The 20,267-nt window shown below is 41.9% G+C and overlaps 1 long non-coding RNA gene across 1 annotated transcript; it reads left to right on the forward strand.

The window, feature by feature from the left end:
- Positions 1 to 1,590: 1,590 nt before the first annotated feature.
- Positions 1,591 to 8,497, forward strand: LOC309363163. Its single transcript, XR_014165288.1, has 3 exons — positions 1,591 to 1,683; positions 3,261 to 3,372; positions 8,316 to 8,497. It is a non-coding gene; the product is annotated as an uncharacterized lncRNA (long non-coding RNA).
- The last annotated feature ends 11,770 nt before the right edge of the window (positions 8,498 to 20,267 follow it).

Consider the following 20,267-nt stretch of genomic DNA (forward strand, 5'->3'; position numbering starts at 1 on the left):
ACAGTACTAGATTTTTTAAAAATGAAGTCAAATGATAAAATGCAGATAAAATGCAAATATGCAGATATTTACAGAATGCCCCCGGTACTGTATGCTGGTTTATGCCTTGTTGGAAGTTTAAAAGCAACACTGTACATTTCCGACACACAGACTCAATGCCACAGCACAATGCTGATGCCTCTACATTCATCATAAAGCAAGGCTTGCTTATGACTGTGGCAACACTTTAGCCTATAAACATTTTACACACTGCTATAAAATGCCACAAAAATAGCTTTGAGAATGAGAGCATTCTCGAAGCAAGAAGCAGATACTTTTTCAGCTCATGCCTTTGGAAGCTAAATCATTTCTACCTCTAGCCAATTTCTGCCCTCAGCTAGTTCTAACTTGAAAGTATAGGTACAAACTTTGTGACTATCTACTTCATTTACCAATTCAACACACAGCTCAAGTTCTGGTCTCCTGGATCATACTACAGAAACACTGACTGGTACTGGCTCTCTTATTATGCAGTGCAGGGTATGTGAGAATAGTTAAACCTACATTGGCCTCAAGAACAATGTTAGCAGACTTGCACTAGCCACCGTTAGTCAGTTGCAACAATTAAAATAAATAGTCTTTTGGAGTCTTAAAATTATTATGGTATAAGCTTTGAGTGGAAGTCTATTGCAGTGCAGTCAACATGGTGCCCTCTAGATGTTGCTGGACTACAACTCCCATCATTCTCAACCATTGGCCATTGGGTGTTGTAGTCCAAAATACTTTGAGATTACCAATTTGACTATCCCTGGCTTCTGCCATAATAGAATTGTTAGTCTTTAAGATGCCATCAGACTCTTCCTTGTTTTCATTTGCTCTCCTCTAACACAAGAAAGGGACGCAGGTGGCGCTGTGGTCTAAACCACAGAGCCTAGGACTTGCCAATCAGAAGGTTGGCGATTCAAATCCCCGCGACGGGGTGAGCTCCCGTTGCTCGGTCCCTGCTCCTGCCAACCTAGCAGTTAGAAAGCACGTCAAAGTGCAAGTAGATAAATAGGTACAGCTCCAACGGGAAGGTAAACGGCGTTTCCATGCGCTGCTCTGGTTCGCCTGATACTAGGTGATGTACAGTACATAAGAAGCACACACAAAAGAGGCACACCTCAACTTAGGTGGCTTTAAAAGATTAGACAAATTCGTAGAGAACAAAGCTATCAATGGCTATTGATCATGATAGCTATGTTCTATACCTCCACGGTCATCTACATATTCCAAGATAAGCCTATAATGCTGGGTGGGGGACCTATGGGCCAGACTTGGCCCACCAGGCCTCCCCAGTTGGCCCACAAAGCCATTTATAGGCAGCAAAATTCATACTCCCTACACCTGTCATACATGGTGTGGGTGTGGAACTACAAGGGTAAAGCTACAAAGCAAGAATCCTGAATTTAAAGTGGGTTCCTTTACTAGGACAAGGTGCTTTGCCAGCTGCCTATCAGCTGGTGGGTGGTAGGAGCAGGCCCTGCTCCCTCTCAGCACATCTTCCTCCTAGCACTATGTTCTGAAGCCCCCAATTGTCAGGATTTAAAAGCACAGCACAAAGTTTTCAAACTGCCATCATGATGCTCCTTCAAACCTATGATAGAGTCTAATGGATCCTTGCTCCATCCCTAAACAGAAAGGCTAGTTAGGATCCAAGCCATGGTACTAAATTATAATATTGTGTCATTCTCTGTACTACTTGCTCTGCCTTCTTTTTTAAATGGTACAACACTTGGTATTTTATTTTCTCTTTTTCAGAGTCCCTACTTTGCTGATTGGCTAATCATAGTCAAATCAGGAAGGCAAAACTAAAATTAGCTGACAATCTGAACAACAAAAGGTTCAAGCTTTACAAGGCAACATACTTGGATTAAGATACTTCTCTCCAACCTCCCCCAAAATGCATACATACCGTATTGGAGATATGAGCACAAAATGTCAAATTTCTTTTAGTTATTCAAGTGGCCCATTTGCAGAAGCTGGGGGACAGACAGCAAGTCAATATGGCAAGAAATCAGGCTCTCATGTTTTGAGAAATGCAGTCAGGTGCCACAAAGGTTTGGCCATTCTGTATACCTACATACCTAAAGCACAAAAAGAAATAAAAGCAGATTGGGAACATTTATATAAGGATGCTGAAACTGACAGTTTTATTATTCCTGTTGAGAGCCATGCTAAGTTTCAATGTGATGTTTCACCCGGTTTCTTTATGGGGAAGATTTATGTTCTCTATAGCTTTCAGCTCCCAGAATTTTCTGATAGGCTAAGAGCATTCACTGCTACACCAAAAAATACTACAGATAATACCTGAGCAAACAAATAATTTATTACACACAAACCTTTGGCTCACGAAGGTCACTTCTTCAGGTACAAACCGAAGCCCTCCATATTATCAGAATTTATCTAGCTTGTCTTTTCCACCTAGAAGGCATGAATACAAATGCAAAGGGGAGAAAGATCATGACCCGGGGGGGCTTCAGAGTTTAATAAGGACTATTGTTCTAAGAGCTGTTGACAACTCACTGCAAATTTGTCAAATGCTGTTTCTGTAGTGAAGAAACAAGGGGAATATGGCAGGGAGAAATGCAGTGCAGGTTCACTGAGAGAACATGGGGCCTATGCAGAAGCAGAATGAATGGAAACATAATCTCTCCTACTTCCACTGCATCAGTTCACCACCTCTAGTATGCTGAACTATATTAACTTCTGTGCTTGAGTTTGATCTTGCTCTGAAGAGGGTTGTGCTTTTCAGCATCTCCATAATCCATTCTTAAGTGCCATGCAGTTAGTCGGGAAGGAGGAAGGAGAATTCTGGACAAACTGTAGGGACCTTCCTTGCTTTGTGTCAGTTGTAACAGTTCTTGGTCATTGCAAAGCGTTTCCACTGCTTCTTCTCCCAGTCCAGCAGGTTGATTCATACGTCTGCCATAGATGTATGGGGGGGGACACATGCTTCATCTCATGTGGGGATAGCTCAGTTGGTAGAGCATAAGACTCCTAATCTCAGGGTCATGGGTTTGGGCCCCACATTGGGCAAAAGATTCCTGCATCGCAGGCAGTTGGACTAGATGACCCTCGTGGTCCCTTCCATCTCTACAGTTCTATGACTTTATGCTTATGGTTCCCTCACAATGACATTACTGGAATGTAAAGTGAAGTATGAATGTAAGGTAAGATCAGCCAGCCAGAAATTCTTCCCATAATCGCAATGACTGAGAAGTGTGCCGCTCTAATTGCAGAAAATGTGGGGACACTCCAGCATCATCCTCAAAGGTCCCAAATCACAGACCATGCAGCACACATTAATGTGTATCCTGAGAGGCTTGAGAAATAATTGCATGAATGATTCTGGTGAGTCTGTGAACTAGTCATCTCTACCACTAAAATTTCATGTGGGGAAAAGCTGCTCGATAGTTTTCCTTGTCTATTAATCACATTATCCTGAATACTTGCACTATAATTTATTTCTCGTTCAATTTTTTGTCTTCTTAACTTTGTTTCCCTTTCTTTTATTAGTTTGACCAAACCTTACCTACTCATAACATTTAGGTTGCAGTTCTATACACGTTCACCTAGGAATAAGTTTCACTGAGATCAATGGGACATCCCTGTGAGTAGACATCTATAGGTTTGTGCTGTTAGATTCCCTATACACTCTCAGTGCATTGGACAATCAGAAGAGAGGCCTCATAATATGGAGCATTGGTCAATGTTCAATGGTAAGGGATGGTGGAGATGTAGCCAATGTTATCTGGAGAGAACCACATTGCCTATCCCTAGTTTATGGGACAGAGAAAAAGAAACTCAACTCTGCTGGCATGAATTACAGCTTTCTTTTCCTTGTTTAGAGGTGGTACAAGTGTTGCTGCCCCAAGTTAGTCACTATAACTGATTATTCATGCAAGTGAACAGTATAAAATCTCAAGTGATGAGCTACCAAGCACTCCCTGGTGTTTCAATGACTAGAAACACTGCAAAATGCTTTCCTGCCCTCCTGTTGAGAGAAGCAGCCAGTGTGACCATTCATGTGTCTCTTTTTCAGATGCAAATTCATACACAGAAAGCCAAGTGGAAAATCTTTCCAAATAGCAGCACCTGCTCTTAAGATAGGCACAGAACACATGGTGGTGCTTCAGAACACTTCCATTCTTCTTCAGGGCAGCATTATACCTGCATCCAGATGGCTGGACTGTGTGTCACTTCTATAAAAATGCTTGTGAGGTGACCAAAGTAAACTAAGAACATACAAAGGCCCATCGAGTCCAGCATCCTGTTCTGACAGTGGCCAACCAGATGCCTGTGGGAAACCCGCAAGCAGAAACAGCACTCCTATGATTCCTTCCTGCCTTCTGATTCCTACAACCTGTGGCGTGCAACTGGGAGCAGAAGCTATATAAAGGAGACAAAGGTTAAACAGCTGCTTTTCATTACTACAAAATCGCATTGATCTCCATTGACAGTTCGGTTCATTAGGCCTCCAGAAGCTCTTTTATTATAATGACAATGCTGAAATCAATCCTTGAACATGACCCAGCTGCACTCACCTGACATAAAATCACATTCTTAATCAGGATCCCAAGGGGCACAATTACTTACCTCAAGACTACTCCCATGCATAAGCCAAACAGAATTCAAAACAGAAACAAATATTTCCTACGAGGTATTAGGGCTTCCCTCACTCTGTGCTCTATAATATTGAACAAGGAATTTATCTATCCATAGAACTCCATGATATGACTTGAAGAAATCACAATACAGGTAAGGTTGGTAGCGTTTCGGGATATTGCCTGCATGGAATTTCACACACAATGTGAAATTCTTATGCACCATTAGGCAACTCGTGCATTAACCTGAGAAACAGCAAGAGAGCCATTTTAAAAATAAATAAATGTGAAGGGCTGTAGACAATGTGAGTCTTAGTTGGAGAAGACCCATTAAAAGTAATAGGCATGGCTAACTTAGAGCAATTGATTTAAATGGGTCTACTTTGAGTAGATGTTAGTTGGCTAACTTCGTAATGATACGCTTTAAAACAGTCATTTACTGGGAAGCATTCAATTGAACATCAGTGGATGGGCTCCCACCAGCACAATGGGACTTTCTCTTCCCGCCGTATCCCCCTGTGCCTCCCGAAAATTCAGGCTAGAACAGCACATGGCCATAAGACATGAGGAATCATCCATCTGCCGAGCAGGAGTGCTGCTGAAACAATCAGTGGAGTGCAACACTGCAGCACACCTATTACAAATGTCTTCCGAATTTGAGTTGACTTGACTTTTCCAACTTGAGTTGAAAGCATTTTTCAAAAAAGAGTATCTAAATTGAGTAAAGCGTAACAAAACAGGGGAGGGGAGATTATACGATGTCAGGGCCGTCTTAAGTATATCAGGTGCCGTAGTGCAAAGATCCCTCCAGCACCCCCACCCCCCATTTCCCAGAGTTGCTGACCTTTTTACGGCACTGCCAGCAGTTTCGCGGGGCTGGAGGAGGTGGGCAGCAGTGCTGCTTCAGTGAGGCGGGCAAGGGCAGCAAACTGATGCAGGGAGGCGCCACGCCACACCCAGCCTCCACCTCTTTCTTGGTGCCCTCCAGAACTTGGCACCCTGGCGCCCGTGCCACTTGCTTCTATGGGCAAGATGGCCCTGTATGATCTGCCTGCTGCTTCATAAGGTGTCAGGAAGTTCCCAGTACTTCAGGTTTGTTATGCTATGATTCAAGCCGCATTTGAAAGAAAGCCCTGTTAAGTAGAACTCATCTATGCTCATGTCCCAATTTAGTGGAAAACACTACCCATTCCCTTAAACCAGTCCAACAAAGAGATTGGATATAACATATTGAGAAATTAGCTGTGAGAGTTACATCTGCTTGTGTTAATGGATTTTTATGCCTGGAGCCATGTTGCTACCCTCTTAGGAAAATTGCTGAACAAAAGCATATTTTTTGTTATTAAAACTGAAGAAAAAAGTTTGGGTTTGTTTTTGTTTTTAATATATCCTAGTTTGATTCAGACCAAGTGTACCAAAAGTCTTCAACAGATGTTCATTAAATTTTGGTGCAGGGTTTATTTATTTTTCACAAAATGTGCATAATCTTCAGTATAGTGCAGGATGCAGAAGGAATTTTTTTTATCATAATAGAGAAGTTTGAAATTTGCCCTGGGAATATTGTATAACTTGTTCATTCTCTTAGCATTTATCCCAATTCCTTCAAATGATTATTCTAAGCACAGACACAGAAATTTTGCTCCCAAATTTCACAGTGGCCAAAATTTGGTGAGGACTTAGAGATTTCACTTCCTCTAAGTGAAATGTTGTTCAATCTACTAAAAAAAATTTTTTTTATTGTTTGTTTGTACCCCGCGCATCTGGTTGGGTTGCCCCAGCCACTCTGGGCAGCTTCTAGCATATATAAAAACAGAATAAAATATTAAACCTTAAAAAGCTTCACTATTCAGGGCTGTCTTCAGATGTTTCCTGAATGTTATATAATTACTTTCCTTTCCATGGTTCTAAGCAGGACCCTCCAAATTCACTTTAAATTTAACATAAGGAGCTATTTGTTGTGAGATGGGGACTCTAATTCAGAGCAATGGGAGTGGAAATCCAAATAAAATATGTATCCAATGATGTACAACCATACAGTGATTCTCTCCCAAGCAGTAGCTTGCAATCTACTAATTGGCAGTTGCTGTTGTTTAGTCGTTTAGTCGTGTCCGACTCTTCGTGACCCCATGGACCAGAGCACGCCAGGCGCTCCTGTCTTCCACTGCCTCCAGCAGTTTGTTCAAATTCATCCTGGTAGCTTCGAGAACACTGTCCAACCATCTCGTCCTCTGTCGTCCCCTTCTCCTTGTGTCCTCCATCTTTCCCAACATCAGGGTCTTTTCCAGGGAGTCTTCTCTTCTCATGAGGTGGCCAAAGGATTGGAGCCTCAGCTTCACGATCTGTCCTTCCAGTGAGCACTCAGGGCTGATTTCCTTAAGAATGGATAGGTTTGATTAGCAGTAGAAAAACCTATTCAGGTAAGGTCTTGAGGATGCTGAACAAAGAAGCAGAAAAGACTAATGGGTTGAGTCTGTTAATGCTTAGATTTGCTGCTAATACAGCTAACATCAAGTGCTAAACCATTATTCCATGTTCTTTGAGGATTTTCTAGCCCAGTGGCTAGATTTGTTGGATTTGAATGCTGATGAAGGAGTGGAGGGACCAGGATCAGATTCCTGCTCAGTCATGAGTAAGTCACTGGCTCTCAGCCTAACATACCCATACTGTGCTGAATTCTGTGAAGGAAAAATGGAATGTAAATGTATGGGGGGTGTTGTTGTTTTTTAAGGCTGGGGGGGCAGCTAGCAGTCATCAGCAGCACAATAACAGTGGCATGGGTTATATGATATGAAAAAGGCAGGTTATTTTATGTTAAAATCACTGAAAGAGGGGGTTGCTTTGGAACATGACATTGCGGAGAGAGAGCTTTGATCATTCCTTCAGTGATAACAACAACAACAACAACAACAACAGCCCTTCAAGCTTCTGTGCTCCTTGGGGGACCGGAGGAACATGAAGGTACAATACTTAAGAAAAATGTGTAGTCATGCTTTAAGTCATGCTTTGTTACTATAATGACCATGAAATAACTTGTGAAAGTGGTGTCAGACCATTTGTTCAGTCTAAAATGGAGGTGATAATGCAGGCTCTTGGGTCTCTTGAAACTAAAGCACCTTGTGTTTTCAGTGCTCCAGGCTCTTGAGTTTTGGATGTGAGGGCGATCTGGCTGCGACATCTGTCACCCCATTGATCACCAGGGTTGATTCGGGCGATCTGGCTGGCTAGGCTGGTGTCCCCTTCCTCCCACACCACTCCATGTGCATCCCTCCCGAAGCTCAAGGTCCATTTGTAAGCTCTTGGGTCTTTCCCATGACATTTTACTTGAGGTCCTAGCAGCTGAGCCTGGGTCCTTATACATGATCCTCAAGGTCCAGGGACCTGCCCAAGGCTATGGTTTCTACTGCATATTTTTGCTTGCGCTCCTCCACTTATTCAAACACACCAATGTTCATTTTGACCTTCTCCCCCAGTTCATATTTTCTTTATCATCTTTCCTTTTTAAAAAATTACTTTTCCCTACTGTGGAACAGTAGGAAAATCTGGCCCAAGAGGAACAAGCATTTGCACCCATGAAATTAATTAGCCATTGTTAGGCTTTTTTGCAGAGAAGTCCTCGGAGCACACTTGTTACATTAATTGCTCTCCACACTGGCAAAACTCGTGTAATCTGATTTTTCTATTATTTCCCAGGTGTGCCGCATTGTCAGAGAGCTCTCAGCAACAAAATATGCAGAAATCGCTTGAAGTAATTCTAAAGGACAGCAGTGCAAGAGAAAAACACTGAAGACAAATGTGCCATTGTTTGTTATCTTAGGTATGAATGTACAGTTTCAAACCAACAATACCGAAGGACAGCATCTGTTTAACATTCAGAGGAAGGTTATTGGAATGATTCCTATGAGTGTATAAGTTGAAAGGGTTTTATCAGAATAAAACGACCATCCAAACACAATAGTAGATAATCCTGCACTCCACATCTGTGAAGGAATCCGGCCTGAACTCACAGGAATCTCCTTCTAGATAGACTCTACCATCAAGTAGCATAAATGACTTGGTATAGTTTTGGATGTGTTCACCGCTAGGGAACCTGTGGCCCTGTAGAAGTTATTGGACTACAACTTCCATCATCCATGACCTTCAGGATGGCTGGGGATGATAGCAGTTGGAGTCCAATAACATCTGGAGAGCCACAAGTTCCTCAGTCCTGATTTAACAGGCTGCACAAGGACTGGCTTGCATGGTGGTCCTTGCCACACATTCAGCTGAAGATCTGTATTGAATGCTTACAGTTACTGAACTGCTATAAGGCATCTCTCATTCTGGTGAAATGTAATGTGCATGTAACCCACAGAAACCATTTCAAAAGTCAAAGTAGGAGAAGTGGTACTTGAACTTGGGTTCTTCACAGGAAAACAGCCTCTGCACGTAGTGTGTACTTTAACACAGTTCTTGGAGATGAACGCTGAGGAGATTCTCCTCCACTCTACTTACATCCACACACTTCCCTTTGTACTGCATGGTTCTCCATTTCCCCCGGGGGAATAAGAATGGGCAGCTGCCATTGAGATGCTGTCTCCCTGATGCAGCAGTGAGGCGCAGTGAGGCACAAATGGGTATCCATCTTGGTCTTTGGAATAGGAATGGGACAGACCTTGGTAATATGCTACCCTGTGCAGGGCAAACATTTGATGCCCTCCCTCCAGCCATCGTGTATTGTAGGTTGTCATGTTGTTTGCAAAAATATGTCTATTAGGCAAAATTGCATACAAATTCTGTCCTATTAGAAGAAATACAAACTAAAACATTGATTTTTAAAAATTGCAAGCTGATGTGGAAATGTGGCAAGCTGGACAAGACTGGAAAAATTAGAAATTGATAGAAACTAAAATTGGCAGATTCATCCATTCTTAAGTCTGCCTCATGAGGATGATTAGGCAACTCCAGTTCTTTCTTACATCCTGTAACCCACTGGCTATGAATCGAGAATGGAGAAAACTTTGTATGATATATCAGACTGGTGTGCAGCTGTTTCCTTTTTTGCTACAGGTCCCTTAAGGCAAAAGGATCCACGGACATCTGGTGCGGGTGCGTGTACACACACGTGTATAGAAATAAATAATTCCTTAACCAATAAATTCATATCCTGTTACTGGTTTATTCAATGGGGAGCATGTAGTGAGTATTTAGATATATTTTATAGTCTGTAATTGCCTCAAAACCACATAGGTGTTTGTGTTAGTTTCCAAGACAGTATCTATCGATATTAATGTGATGTTTGCATTTGATTCCCACATTATAACATTTGCTTCATCCTCCATTTTAAAAAGTGCTCTCCAGAACCACTTTCCTTCAGCCATGCTGTGTAGAACAATTGTGGGATTGTTATTTTTTTTGGATCTTTCATGAAATCTAATGCACCCCCTTAAATGTGTGGCTACACCTGTGTGAGAATTTGCTCTTTAATGGAGAATGATTGGGAGGCGAGCACATCGGTCCACCTGTCAAAACATTAGTTCCTTAGGACTTACATTATTGAACATGACACATTTGATCTAAGTGAAAAAGACTCGAGATAGGAACAGGCTCCATTCTATCATGAAGTAGGTATGACTTAATTTCTAGCTGGACAGAGCTAGAGCACAAGGGCACACCTAGGCAAGTTACATGTTAAAACATCCTGCACTGAGCAAGGTCTCCCTAATGGTCTCCTAAGTGGAAATGCTAGGAATTTCAAGGAATTTGAACATAATTCTTTACCTTACAAGAGGGGAGGTGGTGGGTTTGCTTTTTTCCATGCAGGGAATTGAAGCCTTTTGTGTATGTTCTACTAGTCAGAACAAATTAACTGTAAACAGGCGTGATTGCTGTCATCTTGTCATGGAGACAATTCAGGTTCAGCAGCGAGCAGCGGAGAGTGGGGAGCAAGGTGAAAGCCTTACAGCTGGAGCCCCAGATGTTAAGGGACCAGAGTGGGAGCAGCCCTGGTTAAAACCAAAGCACGTTTCTTTAAAAAGTTAAAATACATCCTAGCAAGTTGAACACTTCAAGATGACTTTGCAAATACTCAACTCAAGATGGCATGAAGGCTTCTTACCACAGAATAACTCTCACCCAGCAATGAGAATAAATGGCCTGTTTTCCTACTGGAAGGGAATGAGATGTGGAGATTCCTATTCAGCTTGATCATGGATGGTCAAATTTGTGGGCAACACTAACTTTTGTGTTGTAGAAAACACCACGTGACCCACAAGATCACAGAGCCCAGGAGAGGCACTTTGTTTTGGAGCACCACGCAAGAAATTGCCTGAGATCATGGTACCCACACCCACCCAGAGAGGGGGGGGTATAAATAGGCAATTAATATTCTTACTTTTTCATTCTCCTTCCTTTGGCCTAATCACAACCACACCATACTTTTATAGCATATGGGTTCCCCCAAAGGATCCTGGGAAGTGTAGTTTGTTAAGGATGCTGTAGCTAAGTGAGGGGTAAGCTACATTTCTCAGGATTTTTTAGGGTGAGCCAGATGCTTTAAATGTGTTTTAAATATATGGTGTGGATGTGACCAGTTGATGAAAATGCATATGAATTCGGTTGCTTTTAATTTGTTTGTAGACACATCATTTGAAGACTTGGGTTTTGTGTCTGCTTTGGAATAAGTGATTAAATAGGTCGAGATTTTATGTGGTAACAGAAGAAATCTGTTATTTTAATGCCACCAGCAATTTTGTTTGTTGGTTTTGTTTAAAAAGGAAGAAAGAAAGCACAGTTCATTGACGCAGAAGTATAGAGGTAAAGGTCACTGCAAATACAAAACAGCCATGTCTCTTAATAGCATTTGATGTGGAAGAAAAATACTGGTACAACTTTGGCATCATTTGTGTTTGAAATCATGTTCAGATCTGAAGCCCAGTGTCTAACTCCAAAAATAACAAATACAAAGCAGGAGGGAGGGGGGAGAGACAGATGACAATAAACCGTCTGGAGCACAAAGACATTGCCATGCATATTTGGTATCCAGTAGGATTGTTTAAACTCCCCCGCACCCCAACCATCCAATAACAAGTGCCAAAACAATTCCATGGACACATGCCGACAAAGAGAAAGAGAAAAGTAGAACGATTGATGGGATCTGTCATTCCTACAAAAGTGAAAATGTGATGGTGAGGTGTGATGACAATTCTGGGTTGCAAGAAGCAATTGCTTGCTTTAAGCTTTTCTTGTTACCGATAAGCTCAGAAATGCCTTAAGAAAGTAGCCGTAAACAGGGAAATAAACAACAGTGCTAAAGAAGCATGAAAAGGAAACTCAGGTTAAAATGTGATTTGGGTAAGACAAGTATGTTTTAGACACTGTTTATAAAGATTAATTTCTCTTGGAGTTACCTCCATATACAAACCACTTCTAGGTTCTGCACATTTGTCGTTGTGCGTCCCCAAAATGAACTGCTTAGATGGGGAAAACAACATTGCAGTTTTTGCAGTTTGACATGCACAACTGCGGTTGTGCAGGTCTAAGCATTCCTGGCACTCAGAGTCCACTGTTTAATAAGAAAGCGGGTGCCATGGGTTTTCAACAGAATTTTCCACGTTGCTGCTTTCATTCCATTTTCCCTTCCTGCTTGCTTTTCACTTGCAAAGAGAACAAACACTCATAAGCAAGGAGTCTCAGGGTTGCACATGAGAACTAACACAAGTCCCTTCTTTGCACCAATGCTGCTAGTTTCAGCTTCACTCAGGCAACTCTTATAAGTGCTAGATAAACCTGTGTACAATGATCATAGATTTGCAGAGTTGGAAGGGTTTGCAAGGGTCATCCCGTCCAACCCTCTGTAATTCAGGAATCCCAGTTTGAAACCAAACCAGACCCTGCTTAGCTTTGCAAATGTGCTAGCAGTTTTATTGCTGCACCATTAGACGTAAACACGTGTTTTGTGGCATCTTCTTAGTGGACTGTTTCTGGAAATATTCTGATGAACTAGCTACGCAGGCAGAAACGACTTGCATTAGATAAAATGTGATGGCCTTGAGGGTCTCGCACAAAGCTGATAGCCTCCCTTTATATTGTATGCAATTAATTCTTTTGGCTACAAACATGTACACCAAGAGCGATTCTTCACAGGAGTGTGCACCTGAACGATCATCTGCCCTGCTAGACTGCTTTGAGCTTTATCTCCCTCCTGCCATTAGAAAGGATTAATATCAGCCTGATTACAAGACCCACTAATGGCTCTTTCTTTTCCGCTGTGGAGGCTGTTAGATGTTAGCCTCTGGGTACATTAATGTAAAATACCGTTTCCCTCAAGGAAATCAAAACAACCTTGAATAATAATAAAGCAGTGTCTCATAACTAGATGCAGTGAAACATTTCCCGCCCCCATCCAAATATTCTTATATGAAAAACTTTTCAATAGAGCAATAGCAGACAATGCCCATAGCACATGAAGCTCATGTAAGTCAGCCAAGCCACTCACTACTGGCAAAAGCAAAATATGATGATGAACCTATTCCAGGAGTTAATTCTTTCCTGACCTTACTTATTGCAAACGCAAAAGCAGTACTCATGGGCATCACGTCACTGAAAATAATTTTGACCGGAGTCCAAGTCCAGGATATCTAACATCATGTGTAGGATAGTGCCAGTTTCTGATGCCAGCCCTGCCCCAAGGAATTTTGCTGCCTGAAGTGGAGCCCAAACGGCGCCTTCCTCCTTTACCAGTTCCAAAATTTCATGGAGCACCAATCAAACACCAATTCCTGCCTTCCCCTGTCCTTCCTTCATGGTACCACCTAAAGCAGGCCCCTGCACTATGCTGGGTGGGTGCAGGTGAACTTCACCGAGCCATAGTTTAAAATAAAACAATAATATTAATAATCACTGAAGTACCTGGAAAAGATGCTTTTCCTAGCCATAGTCAAAAACACACAGTACATTTAAAGCTTTCTTACACTACCGTAACAGTCGTGGATAATCTAGCAAAGAGTGCTGGGAACTGTAGCTCTGTGTGGTCAGCACAAACTATAGTTCCCAGGATTCCCTTTGTCTCTTGAAATTGTATAAGAGTGCTTTAAGTGTATGGTGTGGATGTGACCATATCTAAGCCACAGTCTTGAAGCTAGAGGGGCTATTGCCAAACTTCATTCCTCTACAAGTCCAATTCCCATTTTAAAAGCAAACAAATGTGGTATCGCACATTGCTTGCCTGGGACAAATACAGCTGCTCCCTGGTTATGTCTGGAGTGCAAGCTGTCATCCCTCTGTCTTTACAATAGACAGAGAAGCCCTGCTCATAATGGGGGGGGCACAGAGAATCTAAAGAATCTACCCAGCCTCCCTTCCTCCTAGAGGATTTATTTCAAACATGTCTCTTTCCTAAGCGGTTAGGATGATGCTCCTTTACCCTTTAAGAGCAGTCTTCTCCATGGGTCCCCACATAGCTTTTAAGCCATCAGAAAGCATGCCCCCTCTGCTAGAGCCAAAATGGCCTCACCCCGCTCCATTTCGAACATGACCATATTTACTTCCAGTTCTATCAACAGAGAGGGGAGGCTCCACCCCCCTCTGCTTCTACATAGCTTGCCACTTCAGGTGTGGGAGCTGCCACAGGCAGGTTGTCAAATAAAGCATTGTAAAAGAAAGCCAATATCTATTTTATTACTCTGGATTACTACCCAACAATCTTTAGTTTTTGGTCTTTTGCAAAAGAAAACCACCTTTTAATTTAAGACGAGGTCAAGCCTTCGAAACACAAGAGTTTCTGCTTGTCAATGAACATTCAATGTTTTCTTTTGTTCTGCGGCTCTGCCCTGTAGCATCAAAGTCACACATGGTTTGTCAAATCTTGTTAGTTCGCAGGATTTATTAATACAGTCATTCAAACTGGCTAATTGTAGGGTGTCAAAGTTAATTACAATCAATTGAATTTGTATATTTTTCTGCCAATATGGTAAAAGGTTTATGAAGAGATTTCAGCAGCTTGTGATGTAGGGACATAGACACATAAGATTAGCTGCCACAAACCAAACCAGAGCATTGGCTCATGTAGTTCAGTATTGTCTACACTGGCTGGCAGCAGCTCTCCAGGGTTTCAGCTGGGAGTCTTTTCCAGCTCTACCTGGAGAGACACCAGGGCTTCAACCTGGGACCTTTTGCATTCAAAGCAGGTGGTCCACTGTTGAGCTATGGCCCTTTTCCTCAGAAGTCACACTTATCTTCAAGTACAGTTCATTTTACCTGGGATTAAGGAGAATGTGCAAGCACTGGCTCAAAACATTGGCAGCTGTCCCCAAATTAGTTCTCACTGAAATAGTAGACTAGTGCCTTCAGGCTGCAGGTGGGGGAATCACATAACTGAATCTTCTTCCAAACCATGAAGAAAACCCTGCACATAGACGACTAGCATATCAGAGAGACATCTAGGCTAGATCTCTTCACCCTGACATCTAGCTTGCTATGCGGAGGGAGATGTTTACATGGAGGAACATTCACCTAGGTGAGCCACCAATTGCGTACTAAAACAGTACACCTCAGGTGCAGGTTCCACACCTCCATGAGAACAAGGCCTGAGAACCATGGAGGCACAACCTCCATCCTGACATTTCCATGCTAGGTTTCCTCCCACCACCATATTGCTTAGGGGACCATGTTGTCATATCACATTCACTTAAGGAATCCTGTCGTTTGCATAGTGAGTTTCCATTCCTGTGATCCCTTTCAGTGGTGGCCAGTGACAGTGATGGAGGTAAACATTCCAAGGTGGACATGAGTTACATGGTGAGTTCTTCTTAATGCTGTATTGTTTTGAACACTCGATTGGGAGTCGCCCAGAGTGGCTGGGGAAACTGAGGCAGATGGGCGGGGTATAAATAATAAATTATTATTATTATTATTATTATTATTATTATTATTATTATTATTACTTCAATCTATATATATCAGGAGATGGAAACATGTTATCTCAATCCACATGGTGGATTCACAAGCCCATTACAAGAGAAAGGGGTCAGGGTGAAGATGACAAGCTCTTTTTGCTTGCTTAAACTGCAGAATTGAAAGGGGTGCCGAGCAAGGAAAGAGTTAGTGCAGCAGTGATCAGGGAAGAGGGAGAACATGCCTTTCTTCATGAAAGAGACCCTTGGAGCAATACATTGTGGATGGCAACTCCTGAGCAGTTATGCAGAATGCTGGTGTCAGACTCTGTCCCTCTCTGAATCAAAGTTTTCATCTCCTTTTGGTCTTGCATAAAATATATTTTGAAAGGGTCTTGATTTGAAGCTAGCACTAAACATACCAAGTTCAATATATGCTCAAAATATCCAGCAATACCATTCAGTTTAAAATCAATGTGTTCCCATGAGGCAGCAAGGCCATTGAGTGCCTCCCTAGGAGAATGAGCTCAATTCTGTTTTTAGCTGATAAGCTTTACTATTGCCATGTTTGAAGAAATTAATGCATAGAAGCCAATGGAATTAATGGTGATTCAAGGGTGCAGAATCCGGACAATAGTTCCCTTCTTGGTAGAGGAAAAAGAGCCACATTATACACTTCTTGACATCTTGAACAAAATGGAAGAGCTATACCTTGGGGGTCAACCAGAAAGTTTGAAAGCTATTGCTATTTAACATGTATTATCAAAGTGAATTTCTATCCACATGAATCTTACTGGAAACTGTTTTCAAAACTGCAAAACTTCATCTCTAAGATGGGACAAAGTTTCAAAGCTGGGAGCATGGGGTTAGGTAACACAAATCCACATGTTTCCTCCTAAATTAGGAGAACTATATCAAGAGAACCCTGAGTATTTTATCAGAAAGAGCTGATGGGTGTTCCGTGCTTTTGAAAAATCAGGACATGTACTTAAGAAACTCAAATATGGATTTGGGGGCTTAGCTTTCAGTTCCTTTAAAAAAAAACGACCAAGACTGCTTCTGTCCGTTACTAAGTTAAATAAAACAAGCCTTGCTTCTTTCAGAAGTCATTTTCTTTGGCAAAATCCAAAATTTAACTAACTATAGGGCTACCATACACCCAGAGTTTCCCAGATACTACTGGAATTTCAAAACTGAACAACTTTTGGTGTGTCCTGGTTCTTACTTTTTTGAAATATGGCAACCCTACTATTCAATCAGGTTATTTGCAATATCAAATACAATTATACATTGTGCATCGGAATGGAATGATGAGACTAGAGTTATTGTGCTGTAGATTGAGTTTCTGCTTTCCTGTCTCGTTCCAAAAGTTCTTCTTGGACTTGGATTTTAATGTAAGGCTGCATACACACTATACCTTTAAAGCACATACAAAACACATTCTTTCCCTCAAAGAATTTACCCCTCAGAGACTTACAGTTCCCAGCAACCCCTAACAAACTCCAGTGCCCAGAATTATTTGAGTGGGAAAATGTACTTCAAATATGTTTTAAAGGCATAGTGTGTACATAGCCTTAGATGGAGGACTTAAGTCTACCGTCCATGCCTTTGTCAAACGCACCACCCGTCTTCCTCCACCCTCTCAGTTTCCCAGCCACTTATCTTCTTTACAGCACCAGTTGTGGGCCACATGCCAGGAGCACTGGGGAATTTGCAATCCATTTCCAAGCCACATTGTGGGGGATGCATTTGTCCCATCACTACCTACAATGCCATTTTGTTGGACATTTTTTCCTAACCCTCCCAAAATCATATTTTCTTAGTCAACCCCCTCCCCCGCAAAAAAGTTGTCTGAATGCTTGCTCTTTTCTCTCGGCCTTATAGTTAACCATTTCTCATTTTGCTAACTCGAGATTCTGAAAACCATCCAATGAAGTGGGGCTGCCACCTTGAGGGCTTCTGGCACCTGAGGCAGCTGCTTCAGCCTGCCTAATGGCTGCACCGGCTCTGCTTATATATGTCCTGGGTGTGCTGCCAAAAATAGGTTTTTTTCACTGAGTTCTCCTCCATTCCCTTTGTGCCACATTGTTCTCTCTTTCTCCAAGTGGCCATGCCATTGGATGGTGAGGTTTCCCACCCTCATTTCACAATGTTGGATGTAGTTGGCAAAGACTCAGAGCTTGATGATGTCATGAAACAGACTGGATGATCTTAAATGTTACAGGAGAAAAGGAGAATGAAATATGAGGATATCTGTTCTGGAGTCAGTCCCAAATTCTGCATCACATTTTATTTCGCCTTTCAGTGTTTTGTGTTATTTTTTACTTTGGAATAAGAAAGTTATATGTCTATTTTCCAAGTGCTGGTATGATAGTGGCATCCTTGCCCATCACATGCACATCACCTCTGATCACAGGATCTGCAAGGTTCTTGCAATGATTCAACAACCTGTGAAACCTGTTTCACCAAGGATAATAATAATAATAATAATAATATTGAGTGTTAAAAACAATACAGCATTAAATATTAAAAACTTCCTTAAACAGGGCAGCCTTCAGATGTCTTTTAAAAATAGGATAGCTGCTTATATGTGTCCTGGGTGTGCTGCCATCTGATGGAAGGGCGTTCCACAGGGTGGGCGCCACTACCAAGAAGGCCCTCTGCCTAGTTCCCTGTAACCTCACTTCTCGCAATGAGGAAACCACCAGAAGGCCCTCAGCACTGGATCTCACTGTCCGGGCTGGACAATAGGGGTTGAGACGATCCTTCAGGTATATAGGACCAAGGCCGTTTAGGGCTTTAAAGGATGACTCTAGAACAACAGAGGGCAAGTTCGATATGGGCAACTATGTTTATCCTACCACCTTTAATCCTCTTAAAAATCATCACCTGTTTCCAGTCTTTGAAACAACTACAAAGAGGTGTGTAAATGGAAATGCTGACAGCCTCTTTACACAAGCGCTATGAATAGTGCTGCTATAATGATGGAAAACTATTGATTGCTGCTACTGTCCTCTTCAATTGACCAGGTCCTGCAAATCTCTGATAACACTCTTGTCATTAGTTGTCAGTATGGTGCACTTTGAGAGAATATAAATGAATGCAGCGTGACTATCATCTGTTTTGATTGTCTGATAGAACAAGTGTCGGGGATCTTTCCTATTGATTTGTAGATAATATTTTGTGTATCTGGAAAACTGTCAGTAAAATTCTTTGGGTGCAGAAAGCAGCATTGGGACTTTAGCATTAGACCATTTTACTAATTAGTTTACAAACACAGAAAGTAGAAAAAGGCCAAAGAGGCTGAGCAGATTATTCTGCCAACTTTTCTTTAATTGGAGAATAATAAGGTACCCAAAGTATTGAAGCTTTGCTCAGGCCACCAAATTATTCCTTGCCTTTAGGCAGCTCTGCTGCAATGCAGCATATTCACTCGTGCCAAGGTTGGCCCAAGGCATTTTGTCACCCAAACTGCAGGGTAAAAGGTGGAGCCTCCCTCTGCAATGCTGCAAGGAATGCCAGCACACAGTACTCAGTTCACACACAAGTTCGACATCGGCAGAGATCGTAGAATGCATCTTGTTAAAGCTGAAGGTAGAGGGAATGTGGCTTTCTCCTTAGGTTGAGAGGACCCTCAACAGAGTTCCCTCTAATGTGCATCTTCAGTGATCTCCTCAGCAAACTGGTGCACCCGCAGCACTCCTGCACCCAAAAATGGCATTTCCAACATAGCACAACAATCCTACACATAGTTACATCAAAACCTTTAATGGAGGGCATCTACTTTGTTTTTTAACTCAATAGACCCTTACAATCCTTAAAAAACATTTTTAACATCCTAACTTTAAAACTGGGGTTGCAAGCATAGCACCTCTGGGCACAATGGTTCCCTTGAGGACTTCCTCTGCCGCCCACAAAACCTTTGGGCACCTACCCTTACTGCCCCTTTCTTCAGGAGTTGGTAATGAGGATTATCTTTTATTTCCTTGGAATGTGCATTGAGCCAAAGGAGAAAGTTGGAGGAGATTCAATCCTACTGCTGGATATATATATTTTTAGAATTTAACCATCTGTGATGTGATGTATGCTACTCACAGACAATCTTAAAACTGACCACATACTATTTTCAAACCGAAGTGTAATGTTGAACTACAAGATTTCCCAGCTGGATCATAGATGTTGAGTTCTCTTCATGGATCCAGGTCTGGAAGAATTGCATGGATGACTAATTCCATGTAGCTCTTCTTGCTTTCTTTTCCACAAAGAGCTGCTCAAACAATTGCTCTAAAAAAAAGTCTGTTCAGAGTTAAAAAGATTTTTGTCAGGAGCAGTTCTAAGTCATTTGCCCTGAGAGTTTTCAAACTTCGATGAAATAAATGGACATTGGTGCATAATCACTGCGGTAGATCAGAAGGAAAATGAAATATCATTTTCCATGACATTCCCAAGAAGTCATTTTACATGCGGCCCTTCATAGCTTAACCTAGCATGCTCAATGATATTTCAGCTGTCAGACTGCATTTCCCTCATAGTTACTTCTTTACTCTTGACCTGAGTTTCACCAACAATGCTGCTTTAAATTAGATCCCTTGAGAAACATCAGAGTAAATTCCCGGTTCCATGATATTTATAGAAGTTGCCAGAGCTTGTACATCATTATAGCCATGTTCTCAGTATGGAGATAACAGAGTCCTTTTGGTAGTTTACTTGACAACCGCACAAGAAACATAAAGGGCAAACCTAGAGCTAGCATGTTAAATAAATCCCACATTTA

This window comes from Podarcis melisellensis (genome assembly GCF_964234715.1).
Source record: "Podarcis melisellensis genome assembly, chromosome: 2".
NCBI classification, from domain to species: domain Eukaryota; kingdom Metazoa; phylum Chordata; class Lepidosauria; order Squamata; family Lacertidae; genus Podarcis; species Podarcis melisellensis.